Raw genomic sequence first — 10,565 nt, 5'->3', positions numbered from 1 at the left:
GGGCAGCCTATCTGCTCAGTGGGCCAGGCAGGGGCCCAGGAAACGATGAGAAGTAGGGAAGGCGGGCACTCCAATGGGGGCAGGGGCACCAGAGCACTCTTGGCCAGACCATCTCTGTGGGCCAGGCTTCACTAAGGTAGAAGTGAGTCCGCCCCAGAGAAAGGGGCCCAAACTTACCTAGAGAGGGCGAGGGGCGACATGGTAAGGCAGAGGCTGTCTATGGCCCAGTCCAGTGTTGCTGGGGCCTGTTTGGGGCTTTCATCCTACTAAAAGCTTCCCCAGAGAGGGTCGTCAACTTGTCCCCTTCCCAGCTCACTGATACACTGAGTGCCTAGGCTCAGGGGTCACCCAGACACTCTCTTAAGCATATTTCAACTCTGTTGCATCTTTGCCTTTTGAGTTTTTTTTTCTTTTTCTTTTTCTTTTTTTTTTGTGTGTGTGTTGGGGTCTCTCCCTGTTGTCCAGGTTGGAGTGCAGTGGTGCGGTCATAGCTCACAGCAGCTTCGGCCTCCTGGACTCAAGTGCTCCTCCTGCCTCAGCCTCCTAAGTAGCTGGTACTACAGGCACCATCACCACACCCAGCTATTCTCTTTTTTCATTTATTTTTTTGTAGAGTCCAGGTCTTGCTATGTTGCCAAGGCTATTCTCCAACTCCTGGGCTCAAGCAGTCCTCCCACCTCAGACTCCCAAAGTGCTGGGATTACTTGTTGAGCCACTGCACCTGGTCTCTTCTGTTCTATTTATCCTACTTGCAAGCCAATTTTTACAAGCCCAGCTAATTTTTAATGTTATTTTTGTAGAGGTGGGGTCTTACTATGCTGCCCAGGCTCACTCTGCTTGCTTACCCCAGAACCCTTTCCAAGTAGCACCAATTTTGCTTTGAGAAACCAGCTCCACGGATTCCATCTGTCCAAGCCTTTGAAAAGTCAAGGAGGGGGCTCAAGAGGTCCGTCCCCATGAAAATGGAGGCAGATGGCCCCTCACATCTGATGCCTCCCTAAGTCCTCTCCAAACCTGCCAAGCCCAGGACTGCCCCTTTCCTTGGAAACTGCGACACCCCTTCCCACCAGGGGCGGGGCTGCACTTTTTATGCAACAAGCCCAGTGTCCGAGGGAGGTGTCTTGTGTGGCGTCAGTAACACTGACCCAGGACAAGGGCCCACAGGGCACAAGCCTCCCTTTCATGGCGGAACATGGGTGCCCAAACGGACTCCAGGCTCCAGCCCACCCAGCTGCCCGCTTGGGGCAGAGATACCAGCAAGCCTGCAACTGCTGACAGCCTCCAAACAACCCAGGAATTGGCATCAGCCTTCTCACAGATGGAGAAACCGAGGCTCAGGGAGGTGCAGGGCACTGCTTGGGTCACACGTCTGCCACGGGGACACTGTCTCCTGAGTTCATGTCAAGGGACCTTCCGCAAAGATGACCTCCCTGCAGGAGGTTTGCTCTTTCAGTGAAATCATCTCTGAACCAGGGGCCGGCCAGCGAGGGTCCAGGCAGGGGACAGGTGTGTGACAGGGAGTGGTGGTGTCTGTGGCAGGTGGGGGGGGTGTTGCTGCCGTTTCTGCAGAAAGCCTCTTGACTGGTAGAGACATCCCCAGGGTCACAATTGGCTATACTATTTTTTTAAGAAAAAAGAAATTGGACTTTTATATGAAATTTAGGACGCCTCTGGCGCCTCCCTGTCCATGCTGGGTGGGTTCGTGACCCACAGGACGCCAGGAGCCTTATCTCCTCACCAGAGGAGCCAGGCAGAGATGCAGGCCCGGGACGCAGGCCATGCACACCAGGCGAGGTAGAGACACGGGCTCCCAGGACAACTCTTCAGAGACGTGTTCCAGCTGCAGCGGCTGCTTGGGAAATTCCTTGCACATGAGGAATGGGCTTGGCGATTGGGGCAGGTACTTGGCGGCAGGCGCAGCCTGGGACGGTTGGCTTCGGGGCTGGCGCAGCGTGGTGTCGGTGGGGGTCAGCCTGGCGGGTGTCCACAGACCTGCCAGCCCCGCCCTCTGTGGGAGGGGACAGCCCAGCTGGTCAGGGAGCTCGGGCTGTACTGAGCCTCAACAGGGTCTCCCCCAGGGGTGAGAACCGGCCACCACTGCCCAGGAGGCCTCACCAAGCTTGGGAGGTCAGGACAGCAGCAGCCGTGAGACCATCCCTGCCTCACCCACCCAGAACTGGGACCCCTCACAGAGTCACAGTGGCTGCATTTCCTCACTGTCCCTTGGGTCAGTCAGTGCCCCTCGTGTGCCCAGTCTAATTTCCTTACCACAACTCCCTGCAGATTGGGAAACTGAGGCTCAGAAACTGCATAACTTGACAAAGGCGCGCAGCCCATCTGCTATAGGGCAGGACCTGACTCCAGCACCAGGGACATTCCAGACGGACTGGCCAGCCAGGTCCTGGCATAACAGAGCTCCCAGAGCCAGGCAGCCTGGGGTCCTCACCCTGGAGACCCAGCTGTCCCCTGAGGTGGACAACATGACCACCAGGAGCACGTCGGGCAGGGCACGTGTGCAGCACCCCAGGGTGACAGCACCCAAAGAGCAGAGCTGGGCTTGATCCAGGTGGGGATCCCAGGGTGACACCCTGCTCCCTGCTCAGAGCTGCTCTCAGCATAGCTGCAGGCCGGCGGGTCTCCTGGGTGCAGGCCTTGCCCTCCTCCTGCCATCCCCGGCCCCACTGCCCACCCAGAGGAACTGGGGGTCTCACCGCCTGCAAAGTGCCCTGAAACAAAAGCCCTGCTCAGTTCCCCCACTCCACCTGCCAAGACCCTATGAGACATGAGGGGTTTCTGCTTGCAGGGGGACCCTACCCTCTGTAGGCCAGGGAAGTTCTCCACAAGCCAGACCTCCCTGCCCAGAGCACTAGACATTCTGCAGCCCCCAAACATTGCTGGCCCCTAAGGCAGGGATGCAGCAGGACCAGGAGGTCCCTGGTGGCCCCTCTGAAGGACTGTGTCCCAGCTGGCTGCCCACCGAGAGTGACGGGATCTCGGTCACTTGCCCATCAGCTCTGAGCCAGGCTGAGGCTGAGGAATGCCAGGTCAGATAAGAGCACAAAAATAAGCACCAACTGGTTGCTCCCGGTCAGCACAGCAGCCACCAGGGGAGGACACTGCCCAGGCCTCCATGAGCACACATGTGCACGGTGTTCATGAGAGCTCTGTGCACATGAGTGTGTGTGTGCAAGTGCATGGGAACACGTGAGTGTTGTGCACAAGTGTGAACATGTGTGTGCCCATGGGTATGCATGTACATGAGAATGTACATGTGTGCATAGAGATGGATGCACACAGGGATGGTACATGTGAGTGTGTGTTTGCATGTGTGTTCACATGTATGAGTACATGTGAATATGCATGTATGTACAAGGTGTGTGCACGTGGCAGGTGTGCATGCACAAGCTTGGCCCTTGGCATCCTGGTTCTGAGACCCCAGGGCTAGGGAGAAAACCGCTCAGATGCTCAGAGCCCACCCCAATGCTTGCACCTCTGAGAGCCAGACCCAGACGAGGCCTCTTCCCGCTCAGCATTTGAGGGAGTGAGGTGTCCTACCACAGCTGTGGTAGCACAAGCCACAGCTGTGTTGTCTCTGGGAAGCCCTAGCAGTGTGGCACTCAGCCTGGTCCGATGGCGTGGTGTGACTCTGCCCCTCAGACACGCTTCTGCAGTCACAGCATCCTTGCTGGACCCGTAAGAGCATCACTTCCCTCTGGTCTTGACCCAGGTCTCTCTGTGCTCTCTCACCATGGTGGAAAATGCAAACAAGTGACAGGGTGAAATGGAGGCATGCATTGCCCCCCAACCCCTCATCCAGCCTCTTTCCTCCAGGGAAAACTCTTTCCTTCCCAGGACCCTTACAGGATTCGCTCCCAGAGGCAGAGTTGACACTTGTGACTCACGGAGGTCATGGAGGTTGGTCCTGAGGGTTGGGGTGTGATGCGATCTTCTCTGGCCTGGGAAGCCCCATCCTGCTCACAGCAGCAGCACTCAGGCTCTGTGCCCAGCCTCGCAGACCCTGGCAGGGGTAGCCATGCGCTCACCGGAGCCCACGTCTTCCAAAGGCTCCTCCAGAGAGTACCTGGCCCAGGATGGCAACCGAGCACCTCACCGGGAATCTGCAGGAAAAGGAGGAAGCAGCAGGGGTCTAGAGGCTGCAGGGCCCTTCTCAGGAAGGGTTAGGAGCAGACTGGAGAAAGGAAGGAGGGGCTGGCCAGGGGAAAGAGGTGGGAGGGGAGAGGAGGATCAAAGAGCAAAGGAGAAAACCACAAGGAGACAGAATGAGAGAAGGTCCTAGCCAAACCCATGGACGGTGCTGTCCCTAGTACCCTGGGTAGAATCACCCGCCATGGGCCTCCCTCAGTCTCCCTCTTAGGAAGTCACAGCCCTTTTCCAGGAAGATTCCCATGCGCAGGACCCGAGCACCCTGGGGTTCAGCAGCCTTGCACACAGGACAGGACAGGCCTCCCTTCGTAGGGATACCATGAGGCTGGATCCCACACGTCTTGATGGAGAGGCTGCTCCTCTTCGGGCTTCCAAGCCAGAGAGGGAGTCCCAGAGGTAGCATGGCAGGGCAGCCCCTGAGCCCACCAGCAAATGATATAACCCTGGTTCCCCAAGACTCCTGTGGAGCGACCTCTGTGTAAAGAGTACTCTGTGTGCAGGCGCGTGGGGTGGGAGGTCTGGCATCCCAGGAACCCCTTTACAGCCTGTCTGCAGCTGCCAGGAGGCTCCTGGCCACATAAAAATTCTCCCAAGGCCACTGTGTTGCTTGTTGCCAGCCGACTTCCAGGGCTGCCCACCTCACTGGCTATCCACTCCACAGGCGTGCTGCCCGTCACCCACACGCTGTGGTGCCCGTAGTTCCAACCCCAGGGTTTGGGGGCACCCAACAAATGACTATGGAGGAGATGGAGCTGCAGGTCTGTTTTTACACTCAATTCCTAGACCCGCTCCACCCACTGGCCATCTTCTGCTTCTAAATGTGCCATTTGGCTGCCGACACTGGCCGGGGGCCACCCAGGGGCAGCTCCTTCTGGGATAGAGAGGGACAGGGACTTCCTGGCAAAAGACAAGGATGGGGGATAAGCCACAACCCCGAATTCAGGGGGACTCGTGAGCAAAGATGGGGTCCTGCGAGGCTGAGGGCACGGACACCCCTTCATGTGGGAATGGCCCTCGGGGTGGGGGCTCAATGTGGACACCACATTTAGTCAGGTATCCTAATTACAAGAGTGACATACGGCTTTCATTTTTAATCTTTTCTGGCAAAGTCGGGAACTCCCAGCCAGGGAGGGCCCAGGGACCCCGATTTCATTCCAGGGCAGGCTGGGGCTTGTCTGATAGGGACTGGGCAGCCATCCCTCACCATCCCTGTCACCGAGGCCAGCATCAGCATCAGGCTGGTTTCTGACCCCGCCCCAGCCCTGTCATTGGATGTCGAGTGTGAGACCACGCGAGGCGAGGTCATTTACAGTGGACAGACGTGGGCCGCCCCGGCTGCCCATCTGTCCGTCCCCACTGGAGATCAGGACAGGGGGCAGGATCGCTGGTACCCTCTCTCCTCCTACAGTGGCCTTCCAGCCTGCCTCAAAAGCCCATCCACTGCTCCCCACCCACCTCCTCCATGGCCCCCTCCCGCCCTGAAAGGCATGCCTGAGGGGACCGGGATTCCCAGCATGTGGTTGGACAGTGGCTAATGCTGCAGTCATGTGGGGGGGGGAACCTCAGGTACATTCATGCCCTCCCCAAGCACAGAAACTCTGACCCTCTGAGCAGGTCCTAGGGGACCAGCCATGATGCCTGCCATGCTGAGGGCCACGTCACCAAGGGCTTTGAAGGCAGATCCAGTTACACACATGACACAGTGTCCCATGGACTGTTTTCCTTCCCACTCCCTTTTCTCCGCAGCCAATGTGAGGCCCAGCGGGTCACCCTCAGTGCAGGCTGCCTACAGACTTGCGCTTCCACGTGTCTCAGGAGCTCCCATCACCTCCACTGGAACCTGACTGGGTTGGTGGCGCTGCTGTGGGGGGAGGGGTCTGCTGAGGCTCCTACACGCCCCAGGAGCCTCCGGTGGAAGGGGGCCCACGGAGCAGTGTCCGGGAGCCTGGGAGTGGGTTCAGATGCCGACCCAGCCTCTGCCCGGCTGTGGCCTGCAACAAGCCACTCCTGTTCCAGCCTCGGCTTCCTCGTCCATGAAGTGGGCGTGAGAACCACCCACCTCCTGAGATGACCATGAGCATGCAAGGAGTTAAGGCATCCAGTTGCCGAGCAGGGGCATGGGGACGCTCAGGAATGATCGGGTGGGGTCACGATGATGATAGAGCAGCCGGGGCTCAAGGGCCCAGACAGAGACAGGGCACCACCAGTCAGTTACTGTCCCGGAGTCAGCCCAATGCCCTCTCCAGCCCTGGGAGCAGTTAGATGGTACCAGCCGGGGGCCATGAGCCTGAGGCTGGCCTTGGTGTTGAACTCAGATGTTCCCACAGATGGGGCACCCACTTCATGTCCACAAAGAATCTTGATGTCATGTGGCCACCCTGTCCCACACTGTCAGGACCACCACGCAAGGATGCCCATCTCCCTGCCTCCTTCTGCAGTTTTTGAACTTTAGGTAAACGGAATTCCATGTGTTGGAGAAGCTCTGAACCCCTGCTCTTCGGACCAAGGGGCAGCGAGGTCCTGAGGCAGCTGTGAGGTCCAGCAGAATCAGCAGATGTCCAGGGTCCTCAGGCTGCAGGGGTGGAGCTGGGGGAGGGGCAGAGGGTGAAGGCGGGGAGAGGCAATGAAGGGCTTCTCCTTACTGGGGGCAGGAGGCTTACCTGAAACACCTGTCCATTACCCATCTATCATCAGTCCATCACTGCCCTCCAACCTCAGGCTCCACCCACAGGCAGCAGAGCATACCTGCCCAGGCCGGGCAAAGCCACCTGGGCCTCCTGCACTGGCCTGGGGCCCTTCCCACAGTTCCCTGAACCCCCACCTGCAGGAATGGACAAAGGGACCCCAGGGTTGGGGGAGGGCCAGCCCAGCCCCTCTCCTACAGATAACCCAATAGGGTGCTCCTTCCTCCCCAGGCTGGACAGAGGGCTGCGTCAGCCTGAGTTCAAAGCCCCAGACAGGTCTCAGTCAGGGTCCCAGGGCCCAGCTCGCAAGGAGACCTGCTAGGTGCCAGCAGGGGCTGTTCCGAGGAGGGGCTCTGCCTGGGCTGTTGCGAGGACAGGGGTGTCCAAGACTCCTGGAGTGGGTGTGAGAGGCTCCATCCATAGGGCTGTGGATGAGATTCCCAGGAGAGGTCGGGGTGCTAGCTCAGGGCCCTGACGCCCCCTAATCTCCTGAAAAATCTGATCGTTTTCTTTCCCAGTGATAACCGTGTCTGAGCTGAGAGTTCCCAAGCCCTGGAGAGGGAGAGGAGGCTGCGGGGAGATGACAACCTGAAATGAAACCCAGAGCTTGACGGCAGTGGAGTCCGCCCGGCTGGCCACCCAGACCCCGCAGCCCCCCACAACCTGGGAACCATGTCACCAGGGGATGAGCACGCCAGCCCACTCATCTCACTGGGGGCAAGTTCCCACTGCAGAGACGTGTCCTCCTGGCCAGCTCAGGGGGCTGAGGGCTGACTGTGGCCAGGGCAGAAATTCCTCCTGTGCTTCCCAGCTGCCCTGCCCAGCTTCCCGGGCCCCTCTGCTCCCTTGTCCCATTTTCCCCAGCTGCCCTACCCAGCACCCACCCTGTGCCCATCCTGGGACAGGTGTTCTTGGTCCCTCAAATTCCTCCTAAAAGTCACTGTGAGGGCAGGCACCACTGTCACCTTCACTTTAAAGACGAACAGAGGCACAGAGAGGGGGGTCACGTGCCCAGGGACTCTCAGCCTCGAAATGGCAATGTGTGCCCCAGCAATCTGACCACGTCTGTTTAATGCTCTAACCTGCTGTCCCCAGAGCTGTTTCTGGGGTCAGCTCCTGCTGAGGTGGTAGTACAGGGGCACACTGCCATGTGTCTACAACGTGATGAGGCACAGGGAGGGGAGAGAGCACCTCAGGGGAAGGCACAGTCAGGAGGAGACATGCAAGACGGCCCTTGAAGGATGTGTAGGAGTTTGGCAGATAGAGAAGAGGGTACAGCAAGGACCTTCTAAGTTGGAGAGCAGCACGGGAAGGGAGGGGAGAGGAAGACTGGTCACCAGATGGGGGCAAAGGGAGATCCCGCTGGATGGGCTATGGCCCCAAGCTCAGGGGTCAGCTCCCTCCCAAGGAGCCCTATGAATGGGCAGAGGGGGCGGGGAATTGAACAGAGGGTGACAAGGTCGTAGTAGATTGAAAGGTGACTTATGGGAGATGGACTCAGAGGTTTGAGCTGAGACCCTTCCCTTTTTAGCTCAAGCAGAATTGGATCTGTGAAGGGTTCCAGGCACTGTCACAGACATGCTGTGTCCACCCACCTGTCACCGTGTGGGCCACCGGACCGAGCAGGGAATGCCATCCATGGCATCTGCTCCTACTGCTGCAGGGCATGGGGTGAATGTGTGTTCGCCCAGCAGGGAGGCTGCTGCACATTAAGAGAGCACCGAGTGCCCAGGACAGCCTGAGATGCTTGGGGATGACCCTGTGTGGGGTCTAGCCTCGGGAGAGCCTTGAAGGGTGAATCTTACTCACCCTCCCTGGAGGCCCGAATTTAGAGGCAGCTTCTGCCAGCCCCGCATACTCTTATGGAAACAGCTCCAACCTTTTAATTATAAAATAATTATTATTATCATTATGTTACTACTTATAAAAAATACACATCCATTTTAGAGATTTGTTGATGCCCAAAAAAGCAACTAACTGCTGTCACTCAGTGAGTCTCATCCTCCACGTACCTCTGTGTCCTAATTCATTTAATTGCAAGCTGGATGACCTTGGGCATATTAGTGAACCTCTCTGTGTTTTGTTCCTCCATTTGTAAATAGAATAAGATCTATCCCGTAAGACTGATGTGCAGGTTAGCCTAGGAGGAAGCCAGCACCCAGGTTCCTATTCAAGGACTTGATAGATTTCATTCCAAGTGAAAGTACCAGCCCCGCCCCCATCCACAGGGGTAGGATTCCAGGTTTTCTGGGTCTTTTCCTATTTTCCAGATCTTTGTGGGGACATTCAGTTCCCATCGAGTGGCAAGTGTTCCCTTCTCACTTCAGGGGCATCCTCCCACTCCATGTAAGTTCTGGGCAGCCCAGGCTTTGAGACCGGGGGCAGAGTTCCCCCGGCCTCCCGTTTGGGAGGAGCCAGCACGTCTGCAGTGGGACCTTGCGATGATAGACCATGCTCATGAAGGGCCAAGCACCCCCTCCCGGCCCAGGGAGCCCCTCCTGCCCCCAGGAAGAAAGACGCTGATCCACAGGGTATGGGGGTCAAGGAGAGAGCCTGAGAGACCATGGGGTGGGGAGCAGGAACTGAGGAGTCCTCCAGGGCAGACCTGAGGGCAGGTGAGGAGGAGTGGCTAGTGGTGGGGGAGCAGGAAGGGGTTCCTGAAGGCAGCAAGCTACCACCCCAGGGCATGCGCTCTCAGCCCAGCCCTCATACCCTCCCAACACCTACAAGCCGGAGCTGCAGGTAGGCCTCTTTAGGTCCCAAGATCATGGTTCGAAGGGCTGGATTGCTGTGGTCCTGTCCTGATGGCTCTGCCCACCCTGGATGCCACCCCAGTCCCTGTCTGACGGGAGCCCAGGGGGAGGAGCAGTGTCACCAGCACTCCCTGCCCAACAGCTCACCACAGAGGGCCCAGTGTTCTTGAGAGCCCTGGGCTGGACCCTTCAGCTACACCACGGTGCAGGTCTGTCCCTCCACCCCTCCCAACCCCATTGTTGAGGCCCTTCCTGCTTTCCCAGGTCTCCGCTGTCCACCCAGGAAGGAGCCTGGTGTCCTCTCCACGTCTGGACCACCATAGGTGAAAAACATTCAAGCCCCACAGCAGGCTCAGCCGACCCAGCAATCTTTGCGCCTGTCCTGTTGGCATTCGGGGAAGCCTGGCTGCCAGGCCTCAAGGCCCAGGGAGGCCACTCCACCCCAGCACTGCCGCCCGCGATCGGGTGCCTGACCTGGGTCGCCTACCACCCATCCCGCATTTCTGGTTCTTGGGAGAGAATCCTCCCAGTTCTCTGAGAGTCTTGAAAACCCCAGGGGGCCAGGGCTCCGAGCTAGTGGGGGCCTTGGGGACCTACACCCGGATGGCAGCTCAGAGGCCGCCCTTGCCTCCATCTCCCGTGGGAACCTGTGTCCCCAGCCCCCCATCGTCAGAAGCAGAGGAGCCTTCTGGTCTCCCACGGACCCTGCCCATGCAGGGCCAGGAGCATACCTGGTCCAGTACAGCACCCCGACTGGTTGTGCCGGGGACACTAAGTCCCTGCACTGGGCCCGAATGCAGGCACCGCGAGGAGCCCCCTAGTTCCACTGCCGCTTGTCCACAGGTGCTGGCAGGCCGGGTCACGCACCCAGGAGACATGAACCAGCCAGAGCCGGGTCTTGGAGAGGAGCCCCCAGGCACGGAGGAAGGGCTGGGGACCCTGAACCGCACGAACAGTTAGAGAA

Source organism: Carlito syrichta, unplaced genomic scaffold (genome assembly GCF_000164805.1).
Source record: "Carlito syrichta isolate Samal-C Ts95f unplaced genomic scaffold, Tarsius_syrichta-2.0.1 Scaffold303013, whole genome shotgun sequence".
Taxonomy (NCBI): domain Eukaryota; kingdom Metazoa; phylum Chordata; class Mammalia; order Primates; family Tarsiidae; genus Carlito; species Carlito syrichta.
This window is presented reverse-complemented; position numbering follows the sequence as displayed.